This window comes from Ochotona princeps, chromosome 21 (genome assembly GCF_030435755.1).
Source record: "Ochotona princeps isolate mOchPri1 chromosome 21, mOchPri1.hap1, whole genome shotgun sequence".
NCBI lineage: Eukaryota > Metazoa > Chordata > Mammalia > Lagomorpha > Ochotonidae > Ochotona > Ochotona princeps.
The window spans coordinates 13,549,110-13,574,295 of NC_080852.1; the positions used below are offsets into that span (position 1 = coordinate 13,549,110).

The window sequence follows — 25,186 nt, forward strand, 5'->3', positions numbered from 1 at the left end:
TTTTTTTTTTTTACTTAAGAATGGAAGATTAATACCATAATCCCAATTCCATTTTAATTGATTTATTTTGTGACCTGAAATTTTTCAGATATGAAACACCTGTTAAAGAATTGAAATTCATGGCTTGGTTGTACTTAAAACAATGAGACAAATGTTTACATCATTCTTCTCAAAGTCTGATGGATCATTGCTTGATGATGTAAGGACTGTGTTTGTGTTGGTGACTTGAATGTTTTGCAGAAGTTCATGATATGTTGGACACACTTGTCTAAATGTAGCCACAGAGGAACCTGTTTTCTGTCCTCTGGTCATATTTGTTAATATCTGTTACAAAGCGGAACAGCCTGTCTCACCTACAAAAAAAGGGAATTCAAAAAGTTTACTGAAAAATAGAAAAAAAAACTGTCTTTTGCTACAAAATATTTTTGGAATCCACATCTTATTCTTTTCATAATATTATGAAGGGCCCTCATAGTTGTCCCTTTATTTAGAGCTCTTGTTGAAGCCCCTGGCTTGGGATCTCATGGTGAATTTGTCCTGGGAATTTAGTTTTCTATGCTTGCCTTCATTCTTAACCCTGATTTCTGTGTGACTTGACACGTATTTTCCTCCTCACTGTCTTCTTCTTCTTGTTGTTGTTGTTGTTCTCAAGCCAAAAGACAGAATTTCTTACTTTAAAAAAAGTCATTTAAGAGACAGAGAAGGAGAGAAAGGGGGAGGAGAGAAAGAACTGGTGAGCGTGCAATTCCATTCTGATTTACTTCCTCAGTGTCCACAATAGCCAGGATTGTGCCAGGCTCAAGTTGGGACTGGTGAACTGGATCTCTTATCTCGCACGTGGGTGACAAGGACCCAACTACTTGGATCATTACTTGCTATCTTTCAGGATGATGTTAGGAGTAAGTTGGGATTTGGAGTAGAGCTGGTACTTGCAGAACCTAGGCCCTCTGTAGGATGCAGGTCTCTTCACCCTTGGGACAAATGCCTGCCCCCCAATTTCTTGCTTTGAAGTACTTGTTTATGGGACAAAACTACCACACCGGGCTCCAGTTAATCTCTTTCAATTTTGATGTGTTTGTCTTTGAAATGAGACAGATTAGAGATTGGTGCTCTGGTATAGTGTATTAAGCTGCTATTTGCAACGTTGGCATCCCACATGGGCTGCGGTTCAAGTCTCTCTCTCTCTGTAATTCTGTAACTCTTTGTTTGAAAGACTGAATTATAGAAAGAGGAAGAGATTAAAAGAAATTTTCTGTTTTCTGGTTCATTGCACAAATGGCAGCAATGGCCAATGCTGGACCAGGCCGAAACCAGGAACGTAGAACTCCATCTGAGTTTCCCACATGGGTGGCAGGAGCTCATGCACTCAAGCCATCTTTCATTACATTCCCAGGTATAGTAGCAGAGAATTGGTTCCCAAGTGGAGCAGCTGAAACTTGAACCAGGGTCCATATGGGATGCTGGTGCTCATTGTGAACTGCTGGCATTGCAGGCAGTAGTTTAATCTATTGTGCCACAACTCAGGCTCCAGGGTGTTTGCTTTTCTTCTGCAAGATGGATTTGAAAGACATGTATTACCAGCAAACAACATTATATCTGTTGTCATTTAAAAGTATGTATCTTCTCTGAAATAATTGGTATATTCTGTTTTAGGGAAGTGAAGAATCCTCCTTCCAAATTTGACATTCACAATTGTATTTCTTTCTTTTTTTTCTTTAAAGATTTATTTTTATTACAAAGTCAGATATACAGAGAGGAGGAGAGACAGAGAGAAATATCTTCCGTCTGATGATTCACTCCCCAAGTGAGCCTCAACGGGCCAGTGCGCGCCAATCCGAAGCCGGGAACCTGGAACCTCCTCCAGGTCTCCCACGCAGGTGCAGGGTCCCAATGCATTGGGCCGTCCTCGACTGCTTTCCCAGGCCACAAGCGGGGAGCTGGATGGGAAGTGGAGCTGCCGGGATTAGAACTGTCGTCCATATGGGATCCCGGGGCGTTCAAGGCAAGGACTTTAGCCGCTAGGCCATGCCGCCGGGCCCCAATTGTATTTATTTCTTAACAAGGATACTCCTTAAGTCTTTGACAACTGAAACTACTTGAGCACATGTATTGTTTTTATGCAGTTATGAAAGGTAATTGTATCCATATATGTGCATATACTTGTGAGTGAGCATTGTGCAGATGTTACTTGGGTGTGCTTATCTTGCTAGGAATCCTCAATTCCCTGAGACAAAGCTGGCAGCAGCTGTTTTAGGAAGAGGTGCGCTGTGGCCAGCGATGTGGACACCAGCACTTCACAGGCAGTGGCAGGGCTGGAAGAGAGATTTTTGTAGGTGTGAGTGCAATGTGGGGATAGTCTCATGAGCTATGTGCAAAAAGTTCTTGGTCACAAAAACACTGTACTTGGAAACAGTCATGCTTTAACTTGATTCCCACTGGTGCCTGGAGCTGGCATTATAAAACACCAGCCCTAGGAAATGGGTTATTTTATCACAGCTGAAATTCATCCTCTAAATTTTAAAAACATAAACTTACCTCTTTTATTAAAATTATTGATCTGCATCAGCATAACATGCTGAGAAGGAGCAGACTCCTGGAGTTCCAGCCCCTTGGTTGGCAGATGGAAATGTAGCCTGTGAATGGTCCTTAGACTTAATGACTGAGATGGTCCTCTAATGATAAGCATGCTGGAAAGTCGCCCGAGGAGCGCAGAATCTCTTGCAAAGCCTGATCCATGGTTTTTGGAGGGAGTGAGCCATGGAGTCCTAATGTACTCTACACTGGACAGCTTAGACATCTTTTTCTTTTTTCTTTCTGTAGCTGTTTTTTTTTTTTTTTTTTTTTGCATTTTACAGCCTATTATCTTGTGGGAGAAATCCAGAAAATAATTTGCAGGAATTATAAGTTTAGGAGCAGACCTTTAGCTTAGAGCTTCAGACTCAGGTTAAGATGTTTGCATCCCAGACCCAGTGTGGTGGCCTAGCAGCTTAAGTCCTTGCCTTACGTGCACCAGGATCCCATATGGGTGCCAGTTCTAATCCCAGAAGCCCCACCTCTCATCCAGCTCTCTGCTTGAGGTCTGGAAAACAGTCGAGGACGACCCTAATCCTTGGGACCCTGCACCTGCATGGGAGATCCAGAAGAAGCTCCTGGCTCCTGGCTTCGGATCTGCTCAGCTCCAGCTATTATGGCCGCTTGGGGAGTGAACCAGCGGACAGAAGAGCTTCCTCTCTGTCTCTCCTCCTTTCTGTGTATCTAACTTGCCCATAAATAAATAATAATGAATCTTTTAAAAAAAGATATTGGCATCCCATTTTGGGATGCTTGGCTTCAATTTTCTACTCTGCCTCCTGACTCCCAGTTTCTGCTGGTGTAGACCTTGGTAGGCAGGTGTGACGAATCAACTGACGGGGTCACTGCCATGCTCCTCAGAGACCTGCTTTGAGTCTCTGGCTCCCAGCTTCAATGAACAGATGGAAGACGCCTCTCTTTTCTCTGTGCCTGCTTGCCTGTCTCTGCCTGTCAAATAAATGAATATAATTTTAGGAAGTTGTGTATTGTAAAAACATTAAGGATTAGTGTGGACAGTGTTAGTGACCGGAAGAGTGTTGAACAGTGTGAATAGGTTGGTGTTTTGCTGTTTGATGAGTATTTCCTGTGCTTTGCCATCTTTGATCATTGTGTGCCCTGTAGGAGCCAGCAAGATATCTTCTCTTTTGAATTTATATATGAGAACTGTTCCCTTGTGTTGTGTGTGGCATCTATGTTTAATTCTTTCTTTTTAAAGTTGTGTGTGTGTGAAATGTATATGCTCAGTCCAGAAGGAAGTTTAGATAGCAATCAGCACTAGGAAATCAAGGGAACACAATGGAGAGTGATGGAGTCAGGGAGACATGCGAGAGGGTAGTTGCAGTATTCACCTTGATATTTCTGGCATGCAACGGAGATACAAATATAGTACCCAATCTGGTACCTAGATAAAGGGAACAAGAATGTTTCTGGCAGAGAGTGGCAGGTGGCAAGTCCCTGAGGCAGGGACACGTATGCCAGAGCTGCTGAGGATGGTCATTGAGGTGGAGAAGGAATAGCCTGTGACAGGTTCTGATGATGTTAAAGTGAAGAAATAATAGTGGTCGTAAAAGGGGTTTTAGGGTAGGCATCGAGAGACCCCAGGTCCACTGGAGAATTCAGCCTGCAATGTGGAAAGCCTTGGCGTGGCTGTTTCTGGAGAGCAGTGTATTAGATGGTTAAAGCAGTTCGTGCTGTTGCTTTCCATGTGTGTGCCTTGCTTTCACAATTGCATGTATTTCAGGGACAAAAGTGTGGTTGGCTCAATGTTGTAAGGCCATGATGGCAATAGAGATGAGAATGCTTTATTTGTGGTGGCTGTCAATGAAATCAGCCTTGGAGTCTGGCGTTTGAGTCTTGATTCTGTCCCCAACAAGTTGTGGGTCACTGGACAAGTGACTTAACCTCTGTGGGTCTTTGTCTTTGTGAAGATGACCATATGTATCTCTGGGGCTATTTGAGTGTCTGATGGGAATTCTGTTGAAAGCAGTGTTATCAGTAATATTATGTATCATACTATATTTGAAACAGAAGGGAGCAAAGCAATAATATTCTTATGTAATTTGGAACATTTAAGATCTCTCCTTATGCAATGGAGTAGAACTAATGTTAGTTTTGTCATTGAGACATTTTAAATAACCTTAGCCATCTGTAAAGAAAGTTTGTTATAGCATTCCTTTAAAAATTATGTGTTTATATCTTTGCTTTTAAAGATTTATTCTTAAACAGAATAAATGCTGAAAGGTAGAGTTAGAGAAAGAGAGAGGTCTTCTATTTGTTCATTTACTCCCCAGATGGTCACAATGGTCTGGGCTGTGTCAGGCCAAAGCCAGGAGGTAGGATTTTCTTCCAGGTCTCTCACATGGGTCCAGAGGCCCAAGTACTTGGATCATCTTCTGCTACTTTCCCATAAAGATTAACAGGAAGCTGGATTGGAAGTGGAACTCCCAGGACTTGAACTGGTGCACATATGGGATTATAGGTGCTGCAGGCGATAACTCAACCTGGGATGCCACAGTGCCAGCTACTTGTTTATGTCATTGAGAGGCAGAAAGACACAGAGATAGCTCCTGTTCCTGGATTTACTTCCCAAATGTCTGCAGTGGTTGGGATTTAAGGGACAAGTTGGCAGCTGGGATCTCATTCCAGATTTTCCACCTGGATTCCAGGAACTCAGTTGTATGAGTCATCTATCTCCTGCTGTTTCCCAGGATTTGCACTGGCAGGATGTTGGAGTCAGGAGCTGAGCTGGAGTTCAAACCCAAGTACTCCAATATGGGATGTAGTGCTTTAACCACTGGACCAAATATTGGTGCCTTTCACCTCATTTTTAAAAGTAAAGCGGCAGATCTTCCTAGCGAGTGTGTGGGTCTGTACTAGAGACCATGGGTCTTCTCCTTTCCTTGACCACTGTTTAGGTACTCAAGTACATTGTCAGGTCTCTCATTTTGAAACACTTTAGGATGACCATGATTTTGACTTAAGTAGTATTTAAACATTTGTAGTGATTTTTTTTATAGATATGAGGAAGGTAAAAATGGGCCTGGGACTCTAGGAAAACAAATGGTCTCTTCTGCTTCAAGAAACCCATCCACGGGGTCTCTGTAGTACCTGACCCTGTCCTGGACTTCGGCTGTTGGTCTCTCTGCTTTAGTGAGACTAGCTGCTTCCCTGGCTGCCCTGAGAGTTTCCTTCGTCTTGTAGCTATCGCTTGCTATCCTGTGCGTTCTTAATGTCCCCCATTGCTGGATTTGCTTATGGCCATGTCTCCCTTTTCTGCTTTACTTCTGATTCTTGAAGTAACTATGTGGGAGGATTGGTTCCAGGATCTCCAGAAGTACCAAAAATGGGGGATACTCATGCCCCTACATCAAAGACTGTAATTAATATATAAATATAAGTACATACATATGAATTGTTTACATATTTGAAAGACACCGGTAAGGACAGAGAGAGGTCTTCCATCTGCTGGTTCATTCTCCAAATGCCTGCATCAATCCGAAGCCAGGAGCCAGGAGCCAGGAGCCAGGAGCTTGCTCTGGATCTTCCATGTAGCTGCAGGATCCCAAATACTTGGTTCACCTTCCATTGCTTTTTTGAGACACATTAGCAGGGAGATTGATTGGAAGTGGAGCAGACAAAATCGCGCTGATAAGATAGGGGATGCTAACATTGCAGGCAGCAACTTTACCCACTGTACCGTAGTGCTGTGCTCAATACTGTAACTGCATGTAACCTATGCACTATATACTTTAAATCATTTCTAAATTGCTTATAAGACCCAAAATAATGTAAATATTACATAAACAGCTGTTTTAATGTGGTTTTTTTTTTGGTTTTTATTTTTATTTATTTTATTTTTTTAAATTTATTTATTATTTTTAATTCATTAATTACACTGTATTATGTGACACAGTTTCATAGGTACTTGGATTCTCCCCACCCCTCCCCAAACCCTCCCGCCATGGTGGATTCCTCCACCTTGTTGCATAACCAGCAGTATGGTTTTATGTGTATATGCAGATATATGTGCATGGATCCTTAGCATACAGGCAAGCTTGGGCCTGGCGGCGTGGCCTAGCGGCTAAAGTCCTCGCCTTGAACGCGCCCCGGGATCCCATATGGTCGCCGGTTCTCATCCCGGCAGCTCCACTTCCCATCCAGCTGCCTGCTTGTGGCCTGGGAAAGCAGTCGAGGACAGCCCAATGCATTGGGACACTGCACCCGCGTGGGAGACCCGGAAGAGGTTCCAGGTTCCCGGTTTCGGATTGGCCCAGCACCGGCCCGTTGCGGCTCACTTGGGGAGTGAAACATCGGCCGGAAGATCTTCCTCTCTGTCTATCCTCCTCTCTGTATATCCGCCTTTCCAGTAATAATAAATCTTTTAAAAAAACCATACAGGCAAGCTTGTGGAAGGAAATGAATATGGCTTTACTCATCCATACACCCAGAAAAAAAAAGCAAAAATAGGGGGAAAAAAAAAGCCTGCAGCAGAAGAAAACCCGCGCGGAGCTAATTCCCTGCTGACTGTAAGCATGTGAACAGCGGGCCAGCATGTTTCAGAGCGACAGAGCCCTGGGAGCGGCACCCCGATCCCTGCTGCTTCTCGCTGGAGTCCTGCATGCCTTAAGTCTGCGCGCATGCCCGACAGCGTATTTTTGCTACATTTGCATATCCACATGCAAACAGAATCACAGTGCGTGCATATTTTGCTGTGATTTTCAAGTTTGCTCTTGTTTTGCATGTGTTTCCTTGCAGGTTTGCGTGCAGCCTAACTTGCCGTGGGTCAAGTCTTGCGTAATATTCCACTGTGTGAACAGATTATAGCACAGCTAGGTTGTGCTCCTTTGCTCTTGTTAATAACAAGATGTGCGCACTTTTCTCTTGTTGCTAACGACAGTTATGCTAGCACATGCTAGTGTATGTGTGTGTATGCTCTCGTGCGTTGGGAGGATTGCTCCAGGACATGGATGTGTACACACAAGCAAGTTCCACACATACACAACAGAATGCATGAGCACACATACACACACACGTACAGAAGCACATATTCATGTATGTATAGGCACGTGCACACGTATACGCATACACATATACACCTCCATTGTGTGACATGCGCAAGTGGAAGATATACCTATCTTTTTTTTTAAATTATTTATTATTTAACTTCATTAATTACATTGTATTATGTGACACAGTTACATAGATACTTGGGTTCTCCCACCCCTCCCCAAACCCTCCCGCCATGGTGGATTCCTCCACCTTGTTGCATAACCACAGCTCAAGTTCAGTTGAGATTCCCCCATTGCAAGCGTATACCAAACATAGAGTCCAGCATCTTATTGTCCAGTCAAGTTTTTAAAGAGAATAATCACAAGAAAACAGTATTTTGTATAGATGCATTTTTAAGTGTATTTTTGGCCCATAGTAGATTACATCCTCTAATGTGGAGCCAGTAGATATACAGGACCACATGTATTCTCTATATTGTTAGGTGCTGTTATTTTTAAGATGTGCTTTTGTGATAGTAGCATATATTCAGGGAGAAGAATGATAAGCTTCTATGTTATTAAGTAATACAGAGCACGTGGTCACATGTAGAGAAGTTAAAATCCAGATGAACAGAAACAAAGTTACGTTTTTGCAGAAGTAGTCCCTTCATTGTCCACAAAACATTCTAGAAATTCTGTTATTTGTATAATCCAAAAGCTCATGAAAAGCTCTTCCTCATTGCTGGGAGGTGACAGTCTTTCCTGGATTGTATGACTCAGTCCTGTCTATGTCATCGTTTACTGCAGGTATAATTCTTTTTGGTTGCGAAGATTTATTTTACAGTGTGATAGAGGAAAGAGAAAGAGAGAGATGTCTTTCATCTGCTGGTTGATTCCTCACTAGGCCAAAGGCAGGCGTCCAGAATTCCATTCGGATCTCCCATGTGGGTGGCAGGAACCCAAGTGTTTGAGCCATCATCGATTGCTTTCTCAGATGCTTAGAAACAGAGTTGGAAGCAGAGTAGCTTGGACTGAAATTGGCGTTCCCCTATGGGATGTGGGAATCCCACATGATGGCTTCACTCACTGTACTACCATGCCTGCTCCGCTGCTAGTGCAGTTCAAGCTTAATTCAATGTATGTATAGTCTTCTCCTCAATCAGTAGAGGTAATTTCCTTTTCCTGTACCCACTGGGCAGTGTTACTGTACATGTGCGCTTTAGCCCCCAGCTGGATACACAGTTTCTGTTACTTGATACTGTAGTATGAATACAGATACTGAAAGTAAGCCTTGTAGATCTGTTATGTATAATGATACAGAACTTGGGCATTGCATTTTGTCTGTGTTTTCTGTTTTTGAATTCCAAGAATTCATTTTTGTTGTTTTTAGAACTAAAGCACATACAACTGGTGGTAAGTCATTTGTGAAACAGTGATTTAAAGGGATTTTCTATTTTGTCTGAATGTTGCATCATTTAAATCTGTTAAAGCTGTGTATTCAGAATATTGGGAATAAAGACAGGCATTATTATTATGTTTATATTTTTACATTCTTTTTTTAAAAAAAGATTTATTTATTTTTATTATGAAGTCAGATATACAGAGAGGAGAGACAGAGAGGAAGATCTTCTGTCCGATGATTCACTCCCCAAGTGAGTCGCAACAGCCGGTGCTGTGCTGTTCCGAAGCTAGGAACCGGGAACTTCTTCTGGGTCTCCCACATGGGTGCAGTGTCCCAAAGCTTTGGACTGTCCTCGACTTCTTTCCCAGGCCACAAGTAGGGAGCTGGATGGGAAGTGGAGCTGCCAGAATTAGAACCGGCACCCATATGGGATCAAGGCAAGGACTTGAACAGCGAGGCTACCGCGCCGGGCCCAATTTTTTGTTTTTTTTTTTTTGAAGAATATATTGTGAGAGCCAGAGGTGAGGGGTGTTGGAGAGAGAGAGAGAATGAATATGGACACACTGCATAAGAGAGAACCAAAACACTTCCCATCCACTGGGTCATCCCAAATGCTGGGAGCTGGGAACTCAGGTCTCCCACACTGTTGTAAGGAACTCAGCTACTTCATCCATCACCTGCTGCCTCCCAGGGAGCTAGAATCTGGAGTAGAGCCAGAACTTGAGCTCAGGCCTTCTGATATGGCTGCATATCTGAACACCTGTGTCCTTTTTGGGTAATCTTTTAAGCTCTCTTAATTCAACATGAAATCCTGGTTGAGAGTCCCTAGCCAGAGTAATTGTATGGAGATGTTTGTCAATTATTGTTGAATTCTATAAGAGATGGAGGGTTCTGGAATAAGGTCTTGTCTTGTCCTGTTACCTGTTTAATTTCCTTTAAATGCTGTCCCGAGAGATGGGCTGTTTAGGAGGTGATCCTCACCTTCCCAGGTCCCTTTGGGCCAGTGCTTGGTGCTCAGTGCCTGGCCGTGCCCTGTTGGACCTTCCAGTCCAGTTAGGTGGTGAGATAAGCAATTAACAGATAAACTCTTGAAGTATTTCCACTGTGACAGATACTGAGCTGCAGGGGTGGTTCACCTCTATTAGACAGGTATAGGAGAAAGCCAGAGACAGGAGGAATGGGAAAGACGTTCTGGCTACGGACGTGACACAGCAGAGTTCTTGGGGTGGGCAGAGCTGAGAATGTGGCCTGTGGGTGTGTATAGGGCAGGGGAGTGGGAACTGTATCAGGAAGGGTCACCACAGGATCCTCACATCCAACTGAGGGCTTTGCATTTTGTCCCAATTGCAGTGGCCATCCATGGGGTTTTTGTTTTTAAAAAATTATCTGGAACAGAGAGAGAATGAATGAGTATCTTCGATGTACTGAGTCATTCACCAAAGACTGCAATGGCTGGGGCTGGACCAGGCCCAAACCAGCAACCTGGAATTCCTTCCATGTCTCCCACAAGAATTGCAGGGGTCCAAGCACTTAAGCCATCATCCACTGTTTTCCCAGGTACATAAACAGGGGCACAGGATTGGAAAACAAGCAATTCCAATTTGAAACAGAGCTCAAATATGGGAATCTGGAATCCCAGGTGGCAGAGCAGCCCACTTCACCATGGCACTGGCCCGTTTGTAGGCCTTTAAGCAGTAAATGAACTTCCCACTCCTACTTTACTCCTCCAAGGCTGAACATCCCTTTGGAGATGGGTTCCTTGAGAAAGTCTTCAGATGGGATGACCTGTTGTTTCCTCTCCTTGTCCTGAGAGTCTGTGATTTCATGAGCAGATAGAGCAGAAAACAAAAACTGGGCTGTTCTGTCTAGGCCCCCTTTGGCCCTCACTGTCCCTTCTAGCACTGTGTTGTCTTTGGGATACATCCCTGCATGTGGTGACATCTCTGCACTGTTCAGAATTCGATGGAAAGATCTGAGCAGGATCACAAACCGGTTGTCACATTTCAACAGCTTTTGCCAAGATGAATTCATCTGTGTTCCTTCATCATTCACTCAATTTACATGGTTTTGCAAAATGTAAAATTATTTTCTGTGTCTGATTTTAAGGCAACTTGAAAACGGGGCCATGTGGAAAAAGCACTGAGGGGCTTTGATGAAAATAAACCAACTGGCAAGAAGAAAACCGTAACCTTTCTTGAAGTGCCTAATTTTCCTCTCTTAAAAGGAAGCTCATCTCTGGGCAAGCTCTGAATGCATGAGTGTGTGTGTGTGTGTGTGTGTGTGTGTGTATAAACTCTTGCAATTTCTTCTGGATTGTAGCACACTTGACAGTGACACGATGTGAATGCCTCTGTGGGCCAGGAATTTGATTCTCACAGTGTCCTGTAAGGTTGCTGTTGTCCCTGTTTTGTTGGGAAGAAGGTGAACCCTAGGGACTTGATTTGGCCGAGTTCTCTCCTGACTTGCAAGTGGCAGAGCCAGGCTGTGCACCCAGCACCCACGGCCCCACCCTGCCCTGTGTTCAGACTCTATATGAGTGTTGATAATGTAAAGGGTTCCTGAGGCCTCCGCCCTTGAGTGACTCCTTGGCCCCTGTTGTTTTCTTCCTTTTGATCCTGGATTTCTGTTGTAGGTAAAGCTGCACCTTTGAGAACAGGGTGCAAGGTCATGCTCCTGAACTGCGTCTTGTCCTTCCTGCCTGAGCTCTGGCCCTGGGAGCATGCTCAGTTGCCTGCACACTGAAGTAAGAGCAGCAGCTTAGGCAGCCCCGCCCCTGAGTTTCCAGAGTTACAGGAGGAGCACAGGCTGCCTGTCCCAAATTGGAATAAGGGGGAGGGAGCCGCAGGCTGGTACAGGTAAGAGAGCCCAAGCTCTGTGTGTCTTTTCACAGCGAATACTTAGCGCTAATACTTAAGAAGACCTTGGGTGTTTCATTCAGATGGGAATGACTGATTCCTTGCAGGGATTCAGTTGTATGGCAGGGCCTCGGTTTATCCCGGTCTGTGGGTTGTATGTTCCTGTCTTGTTTGCAGTTTTCCTGTGAAGGAGCCATCTTTAACTCATTCTTCTGTTTTACTGTGTGAAGTTGGGCTTCCCAGCAGATAGGGATCTGGGAGGACTGTCGCATGGAGAGCCTATGATCTGAACAGCTTTTGAGGTTGATTATCTGGCCTTTCGTTTTGTTTGTTTGCTTCTACTGTCTTTGTAGAGTAGTGAAATACTCATAAGTTGATTATTCAGTAAACAGGTGCAAATCTTGGTGCTTGCTGCATGTATCGCACATTTGAAATTATCTAATAACTCCACCTGTGTGGACTGTCACAGTGAAGCGTTATTTTTTGCATTCTTTAGTATTTTATTAACTAATATGAATAGGGGTGGGGGCAGGAAAAGCAAAGTGTGTTATTTTGTGAACAGTTATGATAATTCTTTTTGTATGGTAAATTATTTTAAAAAATAATGAATTTCTAAACTCGACAGATATGCTTGGAGGCAGAGAAAGGATGTACTAGTAGACGTGACAATCATTGAGACTCTCTGGGATATGGACATTTGTGAGCAGTTTCCTAAGCACTCTTCGATGTTTCAATGCAACCTCATGAAGGGCACTTAGGAAATGAAAACAGTGGAGTTAAACCCTATAACATTTGCTTTCCCAGAAGCTGGAGATGGGCCCTGAGCCCTGGCGTGCCTTGAACAGAAGGTATTTGTGTATGCAGTTAAATGATTCTGAAGCTGAACAGAAATATTTTTCAATAACGGAGGGTGGGTAGAAAAGCCCTTGCCACTGCAGTTCTTTATTTTGCAGCAAGTGAGAGAATGTTTTTAACTGAAATTGTGGAACTTCATCACAGCCAACTTTGCAGTTGTTTCTCCTGTACAGTGTTTTGCCAGAGTTTCGAACAAGACTGTACAAGAAAGGAAAAGAATGCCGTATTCACAGATACTCAAACGTTGTAAAAACAACTCTGGTATCTCTAGCCAACTTAGTCACTGCCACACTCTCACCCTTCCCGCAAAGATGAACAGAGATGTAGCTGTGTACTGCCTCTGAACCCCCACAGTGAGTTCCTCATCTTCACTTGGACCACCCTGAGTTATTTGGCCTTTCCTTCTGTGGCCTCATCTTTTTCTTTCGATCTGCTGATTATTTTGGTTAGAGAGGAATCATATTTTTATGAGACTTGGAATTTGCACATAGTATACTGTTTTTGGACAGACATATAAAGGGAGTGTCTGGTTGAAGAATGTAGAGTTTAAGAGAGATATCCCGGGGAGATCTGACTTGGACAAGTCTTAGACGCACCCTGGCACCGAGGACTTTGAACCTTATCAGGGTGTCCTGGAGGTGGCTGTCATCTTTTGGCTGATGTTTCTCCTTATCTTCTCTCAAAGTGAGCTCATCTGATAACCCCAGCTTGCCTGCTTACACTTGAGGCTCATGTTCTTCCTCCGCAGGGCTCACAGCCAGGTGCAGGCCTGTGTCTCTTAGCCCTGGTTGTAAATTCCAGGGAGAGCGACTTGGACGCCCCCATGCTGGGCCACGTGCCTACAAAGGTGGCCAATGCAATGGAGTTTGGTGTAGACAGGTGGCTGCTAATATGTCCATTCTGACTGAAAGGTAGGGCAAAATAATGGGGCAACCCAGGGTTGTTGTCTGGCAACTAACTAGTCACCATAGTCTTTTTTTTAATGCATTTTTAAACCTGTTACCTTCTTTAATACCAATAAATGAACTTGAGTGTACAGATAAATGAATTTTTTGTTCTCTGATCACACTCACAAACAATGTTGAAATTAAGAACAAAGCACTTCGGGCCCGGCGGCGTGGCCTAGCAGCTAAAGTCCTCACCTTGAAAGCCCAGGGATCCCATATGGGCGCTGGTTCTAATCCCGGCAGCTCCACTTCCCATCCAGCTCCCTGCTTGTGGCCCGGGAAAGCAGTCGAGGACGGCCCAAGGCTTTGGGACCCTGCACCCGTGTGGGAGACCTGGAAGAGTTTCCTGATCCCGGCATCGGATTGGCGCGTACCGGCCCGTTGCGGCTCACTTGGGGAGTGAAACATCGGATGGAAGATCTTCCTCTCTGTCTCTCCTCCTCTCTGTGTATCCGGCTTTCCAATAATAATAAAATCTTTAAAAAAAAAAAAAAAAGAACAAAGCACTTCAAGAGTCTTCATTGTTCCCCTCGCCCCATGCCACCCCAATTGTAACTTCATCAATGTGTAGTCAGATACTGGCAAATGTTTCTGCGCATGGTGTTGGAATTTCAAATATGAAATAGTAATTGTGTGAAATAGTAATGTTATTCAATGAGCATTTACTAAGTCCCTGCTAGAAGCTAAACTCTGTTTTAGATCTAATACTAGACACCTAACGCATAATTCATTCAGTTTTCATTTGTATGTTTACTGCCTCTTCGCCATTGTAACCCTGTATTCTCTGCCTCTTCCCCATGCCATACATTATATTGTGTGAGAAGTTCTTGCAGTTGCCCAGCAGTGTTGTGATTTTTACTTTTATGTTCGGAGTGGTGGGTAAGATTTTTAAATGTTATTGCTTCCTGGAGGCATGACATGTGAAGGATAAGATACGGAGCATGCCTTTCTAATAACTTCCAAAGCATCACTATTGTGTAGATCCTATATATTACCTCTCCTGAAATATAGCATAGAAGAGTACTCTCCTGGTAGAATAAGAAGCTCATTATGTTTTTGGTGCAGGCAGTTGTGATCCTGGGAAGCGTGATAATATGAAAAGTTCTCTGAAATTCTTTGGGAGCTTTATTCTTTTTGATCTCAGCATGCAAGTGATTGATTGCAAGATGTGTGAAAAACATTTATGTCTACTTTTTTTTTTTTTTTGGAAGCAAGAACTGAATTTCTGTGATTTTTAGAAGTATTTCAGCTCTGTCACTTTGGGCCTGACCAAGAAGAGTTCTGTGATATCTGGAAAAGTAATGTGTCAGGGAATCTATTTTAATTTGTGTCCCTTAATCTAGTTCCCAGTCTAATTTACAACATAAACGAATTAGCAGAAGTACTTTAGAAACTGTATTAAAAGTCTTTCTTGGAGCATTTGGTACAGGTGTGGAGAATTAACTTTGACAGCAGGATCCTTGCTGTGCATTCATTCTCCACGTTTAAAAAAAAAAAAGAAGAGGAGACTTGTAATTATTCTTTCTGTTTCTAACTCTTAATTTTATTCTTCTCATAGTTTGTGTAAGAGACTTGAACCCATTTATGTCAAAAAGGGATGGTAGGATTTAAGTGTGATGCCATTTCTGCCGTCCTCCGGCACCTCTGAAATGCTGTTTTTCCTGAACTTGGCCTCCTTTCTTCTGTGTTCTGTGTTCATGTCATAGGACCTTGATCTTTTCAGTGGAATCATAATAAAGGTGCATGTCATTAGGGAAAATTCTAGCACGAAAATGGACCAGAGTAGTTATGAGCTTCCTTCGTTAGGAACTACTTACGTGAAGCAGAATCCCCACAGTTTTGGTTTAACACCAGGAGAGTGTTTTTTTATTTCTCAAAAGGCATCCGTTTACAATGTATTATATTGTGTCTGGCTTTGCAACAGTCTGTGTCAGTATATATATTTTTTAAAGATTTATTTATTTTTATTGCAAAGTCAGATATACAGAGAGGAGGAGAAACAGAAAGGAAGATCTTCTGTCTGATGATTCACTCCCCAAATGACCGCAGTGGCCAGTGCTACGCTGATCTGAAGCCAGGAGCCAGGACTTCTTCCAGGTCTTCCATGCAGGTGCAGAATCCCAAGGCTTTTGGTGCAGGCCACAGGCAGGGAGCTAGATGGGAAATGGAGCTGCCAAGATTAGAACCAGCACCCATGAGGTATCCTGGCACTTTCAAGGTGAGGACTTTAGCCACTAGGCCATGGCGCCAGACCCTGTGTCAGTATATTTTGATACACTTTGTGCAGTAAGTACTGCAAAATAGCTTTTGTGAAATGAGGAGCAGCATCTGGGACTCAAACCAGTGCTCATATAGGATACCAGTGCTACGATGTCACAGCACTGGCCCCTTAAATATCATTTGGAAGATTCGCTTAGTCTTCTGTTATATAGATATATTGTCTATATCAGTACTACTGAGTATGTAGTTTTCTTACAGGTTTTTGTGTTTTAAAGAACTGTGATGGCTGTCATAGCTGAATCTGTTCAGATGACCAGTAATTTTATTGGATGTACTCTCAGGATATACAGTATTTTAGTATGAGGCTCTGATTATTTCAAGGCTTTTAAAAAAAGATTTATTGTATTATTTGAAAGGCAATGTTACAGAGAGAAGGGGAGAGGGGGAGAGAGAGAGAAGTGGCCACAACTGCTGGAGCTGAACTGATCCAAAGCCAGAGGCCAGGAGCCAGGAGCTTTATCTGGGTTTCCCACATGAGTGCAGGACCCCAAGGATTTGGGCCATGCTCTGCTGCTTTTCCAGACTGCAGGCAGACGACTGGTTTGGAAGTGTAGCAGTAGCCTCCTGAGCCATTGTGCCAGTCCCAAGGCTTTTTTTTTTTCTTAATATCACAAATTGTCTTCTGTTGATAAAAAAAAAAAAAACAACTTCCTGTTATTTCTGGGCATGGTTCTACTCTTGCTATCGTGACTGCTGTGTTTATAGTGTTAAGCTCAAATTCTTGAGAGCCTGAGTTCCTTGAGTTCTTTTTACATAATTTGCCACACTGAGCCATTAAGGAAACTAGAGATAGAAAGAAGAAGGAGCCATGTCCTAGAGCAAAACTGTGTAGTTACAGCAGGGACTATGTCTACTTAACCAGGGGACTAGAAGCATTCTTTCAATATTTTTTGCTTTGGTTTTAAAGATACATTTATTTTATTGGAAAGGCAGATTTATAGGGAGAAGGAGAGACAGAAATATCTTCCACCCTCTGATTAATTTCCTAAGTGGCTGCAATGGCTGGAGCTATATCGATCCGAAGCCAGGTGCCAGAAACTTCTAGGTCTCCCACATTAGTGCACAGTCCCAGGGCCTAGAACCATCCTCTACTGCTTTTCCAGGCCACAAACCGGGAAGTGGATGGGAAATGAGGCAGCTGGGATGTGAACTGGTGTCCATATGGGATCCTGGCACATGCAAGGTGAAGATTTAGCCACTGGGCCATCACGCTGGACACTTAATATTTTTAAAAATGTTGTAAATTTTAAAAGGCTGAAGGACAGAGTGTACCCATTTACTGAGTTGTTCCCCAAATGTTAGCAACAGCCAAGGCTGGCCACTTGTGTGGCAGAGATCCAAATAGTTGAGCCATCACCTTATGTCTCCCAGGGTACACATTAGCAGGAAACAGGAATGGGTGGCCGGCTCAGGAAGGACTACAACCCAAGTGCTCTGGAATGGGATGGGGTGTGGTTAGTTATCTAAGTGATAGGTTAACTGTTGTGCCAAATCTCTTCCTCCCAGTTATGGTTTTATTATTGAATCCTTTCAAAGGATAAAATGATATTCAAGTGAGTACATTCATACTACATATATTAATGCACATGTACACAAATTTACACCTTGTTCTTAAAAATTAATAGGAAGTGGGCCCAGCGGCGTGGCCTAGCGGCTAAAGTCCTTGCCTTGAAAGGCCCGGGATCCCATATGGGCGCCGGTTCTTATCCCGGTAGCTCCACTTCCCATCCAGCTCCCTGCTTGTGGCCTGGGAAAGCAGTTGAGGACGGCCCAAGGCTTTGGGACCCTGCACCCGCGTGGGAGACCTGGAAGAAGTACCTGGTTCCCGGCATCGGATCGGCACACTGGCCCGTTGCGGCTCACTTGGGGAGTGAAACAACGGATGGAAGATCTTCCTCTCTGTCTCTCCTCCTCTCTGTATATCCGGCTTTACAATAATAATAAAATCTTTAAAAAAAAAGTCTTTTAAAAATTAATAGGAAGTATATTAGTTTGATAAAATTTCACCATCTACATGGCTTTGATTTTTAAAATTATTTTTATTATTGTTTTATGATACAGTTCCATAGGCTCTGGGATTTCCCTTATTTTGATTTTGTCCATTTCTATAATGAATTTAGATTAAGTTATGCCCTTTAATAAAGAAAATGTAAAGATAGCTGGCAATTAATCTTATCACGGCTCTGTAGGTATTTGGAAGAAAAAAATTGATTACCTTTTGAAGGCAAAAGTTGTTATCTGCCTTGTCTTGCATTCCTTAATAAGTGAGAGTAATTTTGAGAATTCTGGCTTGGGACTTTTTAATTCCTTAAACCTCAAGGTATCTCACAACTGCAGACCAGCAAATGTCCTGTGTGTTTCCCATATCATGTGCTTTAGTGTCCATGCTGAAGATACTGGGTAGAGATGCTGACCTAGCAGGTGTAGAGTTCTCAAGTGAGGCATTCTGCTGCTTGGACTTGTTGTGACCCCATCTGGGGAGCAAGTGCTGACATGGACCACTTAGGGCAAGACTTGCTTGTAGCTCTGTAGTCAGCCCAGGGATGAACTAAAGGGCTGATGGATTTATTGTCAAGTTATGCCAGACCATGTGCATATTGCTTAATCCCTCATGATCATGGGTAGATATCTAAAAATGAAGAATGGGCTTGATTTGTTTTTAATAAATACCATTGTTTAACACCTCCATTTCCGATTGTATTGTCCCTGGGGACTCTCTGGAAGTGCCACAATGATGGGTGTGCGATGTTTGGGCCTCTTGTGGGGGTTCCATGGCAACAGTAAACATGCAGGTTTTCATAAGGCAATAAATCTGGATGATGCAAGCGGCCTTGGCCTGCAATAAAGACATGTTGTGAAATTTCCCATGCTCGAAGAGACACTGGGAGCAGGGGTTGGCCCTTCTACAGCCATGGCTGGGGATGACTGAGAACTCCCCTTTCAGGCTTGGCATCAGACACAATCTGTGGCTCACTGGCTTCATTGTGTTGCCTGGGAATGTCCTACTTAGGCTTAATTGGGTGATTTGCACCACTGTTCTAGTGGTTCCTGTTCTTCTCAAGGACTCTCCTTGTAGAATACTTTTGTATTTTATTTCACTTTTTCTTACACATATTTCCAATTAATCCTCCCCTCCCACCTTCCACCTCCTGCACACACACACACCCCATTCATCATCACTGATAAAAGAAAGAATACTTTATCCTGGAATTTCCATTTGTTATTTTTCTTAGTCTGGTACTTCATATTTGTGTCTACATTTTAGTTAACTTTTAGTGGAAGAGTAACTTTCATTATTTTTATTTTTTTTAGAAAAATATCAATATGCCCTAGCTTTCACTAGTGTACCACTCACTTTTGATGCAATGTCTTGTAAGGATGTACTGGAAAGGGCATAGGGATTGGAGTCACGTGGTCCTATAAGGATACTGTAGTGACATTATTTATTAATTATGTGACACTGAGCAAGTCACATAGGATCTCTCTATCAGGAGGGGATAATAATGTTGACTGTGTTGCAGGGGCTGTAGCTGACATTCACTGCAGTGACAGTTCCCATTCCTCATGCTGTTCTTTAAGTGTAACCTTAATATTCTTTTTATGGGGGAGGTGAGTGGGTCGTGATGTCTTTTGTATGTGTGTATGTGGGTTTTTCCTTTCTGAATGGGCTGAAGAGTTGTCAGTGATTAAAGGAGTACTATGAGAATTCCATCATAGGGTAGGGTCATAGGATTCTCTTTATGTCCTTTAGTGTTCTACTTGTTGTCTTTATTAAAATTTACTTTTTTATTTGAAAGGTCAGGTGACACAGAAACATAGAGATCACTGTTCCACCTACTGGTTCACTCTCCAGAGGGTTGCAGTGGTAAAACAGGACCAGGCCAAAGCAGAAATTGGTCTACCACAGAGGTGGCAGGACCGAAGTACCTGGACCATGCTCTGCTGCTTTCCCAGGCATGTTAACAGGGCATAAGAACAGAAGAGGAGCAGCCAGCACTCTTCTAAGGGATGCTGATGTTTTAAGTGGTGGCTTGACTCACTGCACCACAATGTCAGCTCTGAGGTTGACTTTGGAATTAGCTGTTGGGAATCTCAATAGCTACATGGAGAGGACACATGTAGGTGTCCCAGTGGATACCCCTTTGGCCCCTGCGTCTTTCACAGCCTTCCTAATGGAGAAGAGATGGAATGTTTCATCTGTGCTTTGTCGGAATTCCTGACTCAGAAATTATGAAGGGTAACAAATAAAATGAATGCTGTCATTTTATTGTTAACGACATAAGTTGAAGAGACAGTCATTTTTCTAGGTTTGGGTACTGTGTCCACCCTGTAACACTTTGTGACCTCAGGCAAAACATTTAGCTTTTTTTGTTTGTCTTGTTCATTGCAACTGTATTAGCAGTAGCTCCTTCTATGCTCACTAGGAAAGATGGTTATTTAACATTTGCAAATTGCTCAGTCAGTTTGAGTTGTTCTTAGTTTCTTTTGAACTATATTGTTGGCATTAAGATTTATGTTAATTCTGATTTTTTGAAGCAGTTATGTAAATTGTGTTTAAGTGCCTTTCTCTAGGCAAGAAACCACTTGGAAAGCAATTTTCCTGAAATGAAAAACGTAAAAGAAAAATTTTAAAATGTATCTGATCCTGGTATTTGCCCAACTTGATCTCACCTATTTCACTAAGATTGTGCATGTCTGGGAACTTCTGCTTGCTTGATGAAAAGAGGCAGCATGAACACAGCCAAGAAGGGTGGAGGGTGGAGGTAGGAAGGAACTCCTACATCACTTAGCCTTTGTGTCCAGAACTGCGCTGTGGATTGTGACCGGCAGTACCTATACTCAAGCAGGTAATAAGAGTGGATTGTTTCTGCAGCTTTGTTGTCCCTGAAACTGAGCTGGTGTCCTTCCTTTTGTGTTATGTGGAGAAAGAGGAACAACAATGACAGTTTTGCTTTCTGGCTGCAAGCTCCATGACTGAGCCCACATTTGAGAGCTTGTGACTACCACTGACCCATGCAGCTTCCCAGCCTCAATCTTTTTCTCCCGTCACAAGAGTCTAACAGTGGCGCCTACTTCTAGAGCCAGGAAAATACCACAGAGTGTTAACTGTGCCTCCCAGCACTGTTTCATCACTGAAATAATCTTAACACATTTGTTAAAATAAGAGGAGCTCTTTCAAAATTTCCTGGACTTCTGTGATTTTTTAAGAAATAAAAATATATTTATTATTTGAAAATCAGAAAGACAGGGATCTTCTATCCCTTGGTTCACTCCCCAAATGCTGCAATGGTTAGGGCTGAGCAAAACCAAAGCCAGGAGCAAGGAACTCCAGCCTATCTGAATGACAGGGACCCATGTGCTTGGGAAGCCATGTGCTTTCCCTGGTGCGTTAGTATGGAGCTGGATTGAAAGTGGAGCAGCCAGGACTGGAACGGGCAATGTGATGGGGGGACATGGTCATTACAAATTGTAACATGGCCTACTGCTATGTAACAGAGACCCCCCCCATGATTATTATTTAGCTGCTTTGAATGTGGTTAGGCTGCCTAAGGAGACACCTATGATAAATGTATGCAGATTGTATTAGTGAGGACTTAATAAATAAATATTAGCTACTGTTATAATTATTTGTATAGTTGATTTATTCTTTAGGCAGATTCTTTGAAGTTATTGTGCTCTTTTTTTAAGATTTATTTTATTTTTTGTCACAAAGTCAGATATACAGAGAGGAGAGAGAGTAAAAGCTTCCATCCGATAATTCACTCCCCAAGTGACCACAATGGTGGGAGCTGCACCAGTCTGAAGCCAGGATTCAGGAACTTCTTCCAGGTCTCCCACACGGGTGCAGGATCCCAAGGCTTTGGGCCGTCCTCGACTGCTTTCCCAGGCCACAAACAGGGAGCTGGATGGGAAGTGGAGCAGCCAGGATTAGAACTGGCGCCCATATGGGATCCTGACACGGTCAAGGCAAGGACATTAGCCGCTAGGCCACTGTCCCAGGCCCTGTTGTGCTCTTTATAAATGTACTTCTTTAGTTTGTGAGAATTCCTGAACAATAAATCAGAAACTGTCCAAAAATATTATTGAGATACTTAAATAAAATCTTTTCCTGTTAATCCCAAAGCTTTACATGTCCTTTGCTTTTTCCTTTCCTTTCTGGAATGTCTACAGTTGTAATTATGTTGATGATTTCCTTCTTAACCAAATCTGGTGATGCTTGGGGTCCACAGATAGAGACATCTTTTTCTGTAAAATAATTCGAGAGAAATTGCTTTGCAGCTAGGACTACTGAACCTGGAGGGAATTTGCACACTGGCTGCCCATCTGGCTATGACTCGAAGTCTCCCTGTTGTGTATTACATGATAATTAGGGATGGAGAATAGCCAGCTACACTGGTGACTCTAATTAAAGAAAGTGTTTTAAATATGATGAATATCTATGAGTATCTTTTGTGAGTTTTCTATATAAAGCATCTATCTGTAAAAATATGTGTGCACATTTCATTATTCAGCATAATCCTATTGTAACTGGTTCCTTGTGAAAGATTTGAACCGGAGCAAACATGGATTTTTCTTGAAGTGTTCCAGTCCCCTTCAGGCTGTGGTGCATGACAGCTGTGCATGTTTCTTGTTGTTTACAAAATGTTTTTAAGGAATACATTGAGGTATGATCATTGCTTTGTCTTCCGTAGTTGCATAGCGTATCCTGTTGACTTCAGCTAACTTATAGGGAGAAGTAACTTTAGTATTATAGATTAATAAAGTAAGCAATACTTCTCTTAATCTAACATCCTAATTTACAATGTCTTAGTATTTTAGCAGCCCAGGATTTACTTAAAATGTGTGCTTTGATAGTATTGTTAATTGTACTTACGTAAGGCTTAATTCAGTGGTTGGTCAGTGGTGGGTGGAAAGGTGTGGCATAGTAGCAGATTTTATAATAGTAGCTCAGTGAATTATTTGTTGCCATTTTCTCACTCATTCTTTAAAGAGACAGGTCCTGTACAAATAGAAAATCCATTAGGGTGTGTTTATTGTCTAAACCCAGAAGGTGATAAATTTCGTTTTTTATCTTCTGAATTTCTGTGTTATTTCTGCTGCTTTTTACCAAATATACTGAGAGGTGTTAGATCAATCCCTAGTTTGCAATTCCAGCTATAGGACTGGTTTTGGGAAAGTTCTTTAAATCTAAGTGACTATTAAATTGTACCTATGTAATTGAATGGGCTAGTATTTGGCGATTGTTCAACTCCTATATTTTTGGCTACCTGAATCTATCTGATAGTTATTTTTAAATAGTGTTTATGTAGTGTTAAAGTTGCACTTTTTTGAAAATAAATTGTATGTGAGAAGAAGAGAGAGAGAGAGGAAGGGATGGAGAGAAAGAGAGGCAGACACACTCCTGTCTGCTGACTGTGGGGATCCTTGGCTAGAGTTAGGAGCTGGAAACTCAAATCTGTGTTTCCCACTTGGGAGGCAGGGACTCGGGTGCCATCATCACCTGCTACCTCCTAGGGTGCACGTGTGTAGGAAGCTGGAATTGAGAGTCTAGCTGGCACTCCTGTATGGTATGTGACCATTCAACCTATCTCTTAACCCCTAGGCTAAATGCCACCCCAAACCCCTAGAATTGGAATATTCTTCCAGCTTCTTTAAGAAGTGGGTTCTTAGGTATTTGATTTGGATTGGTTTTTGGGTCAGATGGGACATGAGAAAAATAAGAAAAGCATTGTTGATTTGCATGTAGCTTAATTTTCTGAAGTTGGATGTGCAAGGAAAGGCTTTGGATCCACCTCTCAGAGATGGCGATTTGGGGTGGGGTAAGTGGGCACGACATAAGACACAGTGAGTGCTGAATGTTATGTGGGGTTGGGAATTGACCCAAGGCTTCCAACATTTATTTTCCTCTATGGACAATTTAATGAGGGGATTTAAATGTCTTTAAAGCTTGTTTCTGTATTTTGGCTTAGAAGGAACATATGGTGACCATCTTCATGCATATGTGAGGATCCTTGTATGCTTTATGAGCCCATGCCAATTGATTTACATTCTGCATGTCCCTTTTGGTGGCAACTCAGGTGGCTTTTTCACCAGGAAGCCTCATGTGACATCATGCCTGGTCTGGAAGGGTAAATTTACCCAGCATAGTAGCTGTCAATCATGGTAAATGCTGGTATTATTTTCCTTCCTTCTACACATTTTTGCCTTGCTTTTTAGTGACTGTTGCTTTTAGGCCTTTCAAGATAAAACTCTTTTGCTTGTGCTGAAATACAGATGCTTGTTTCTCATCGCAGCTCCTTGGCAAGTATCCCTTCTTTCCCTCTCTTATGTTCCAAAGTTGGTTGGTTGGGATACACTTAGAATTTGTCGATAGTCTCTGGTGGTATTCATGAAATCATTGCTGTGACTCATTATGTAGCTGAGTAGCTGAGGGGACATGGAGTTATGAGTCTTGGTCTGAAAATGTTGGGCATAGAAGAGAATTATGCTGATCCATTTGCAATTGAATTTCTCTAAAGATTGCTAGAAGCAAATGGGGTTCTTATATTTTTTTAAATCAAAGATTTAGGAAAAGAAAAAAAAACCAACCAACAAACTGAGGAATAATTAGAGCTTCCATCCACCGGTTCACTCTCCAAGTGCCAGTATTGGCTGCTGGACCTGGCAAGGACCTGAAGCGAAAAGCTGAAAACCCAAATCAGGTCTTCCGTATGGGTGGCAGGAGCTGTCACTGGGCCGTCACTGCTGCTTCCTGAAGTTTGTGTTGTCAGGAAACTGGAGCCAGGAGCTAGAAATAGAACCCAGCTGCTCTCATGGGTGTCTTACCACTAAGCTTAACTCCTGCTCTTCTTGTTCTATTTTTTCTTATTAAAGTATCTTTCTCCGCTCTTTCCACACATTTTCCACTGCATACCTGCTGCTTGTTCTTTGCTTAGCTATTTTAGCCATTTCACTCTGACATGGGGCTAATTCAGTATTCTCTCCATCTGCACACGTGAATTATCTAGATCACTTAAAAGAACATTCTGGATTAAGGTATTGGTTAGTAATGTGAGTCTTGTTTTGACTTAGGAGAGTGAGACACCTATGGTGGCATTTGTATGATTTTGTGAGAAGAGGAAGAGTTTTTCAAGGTGCATGTTTCCTTATCTCACAACCTGATGCCCTCTGGCATGTTAGGATGCTCTAAGGAAACCTTCAGCTTGTTGGCACTATACTCTTGGACTTCTCAGCTGTCAGCATCATGAGCCAGCTAAGGTTCTGCTCTTTATAAATTATCCCATCTTG

At 42.6% G+C, this 25,186-nt stretch overlaps 1 protein-coding gene across 28 annotated transcripts in view; it reads left to right on the forward strand.

Moving 5' to 3' along the window:
* MAGI1 (membrane associated guanylate kinase, WW and PDZ domain containing 1) overlaps positions 1 to 25,186 on the forward strand; it is a 602,787-nt gene that overhangs the window by 116,457 nt on the left and 461,144 nt on the right. Inside the window, exon 1 of one of the 28 annotated variants that reach the window (XM_058679207.1) lies at positions 11,802 to 11,816. The exons of the other annotated variants lie outside the window; for them this stretch is intronic. The gene's annotated coding sequence lies outside the window, so the exon portion shown is untranslated. Of the gene's footprint in view, positions 1 to 11,801; positions 11,817 to 25,186 lie in introns of those variants that run through there. 28 annotated transcript variants of the gene reach the window in all.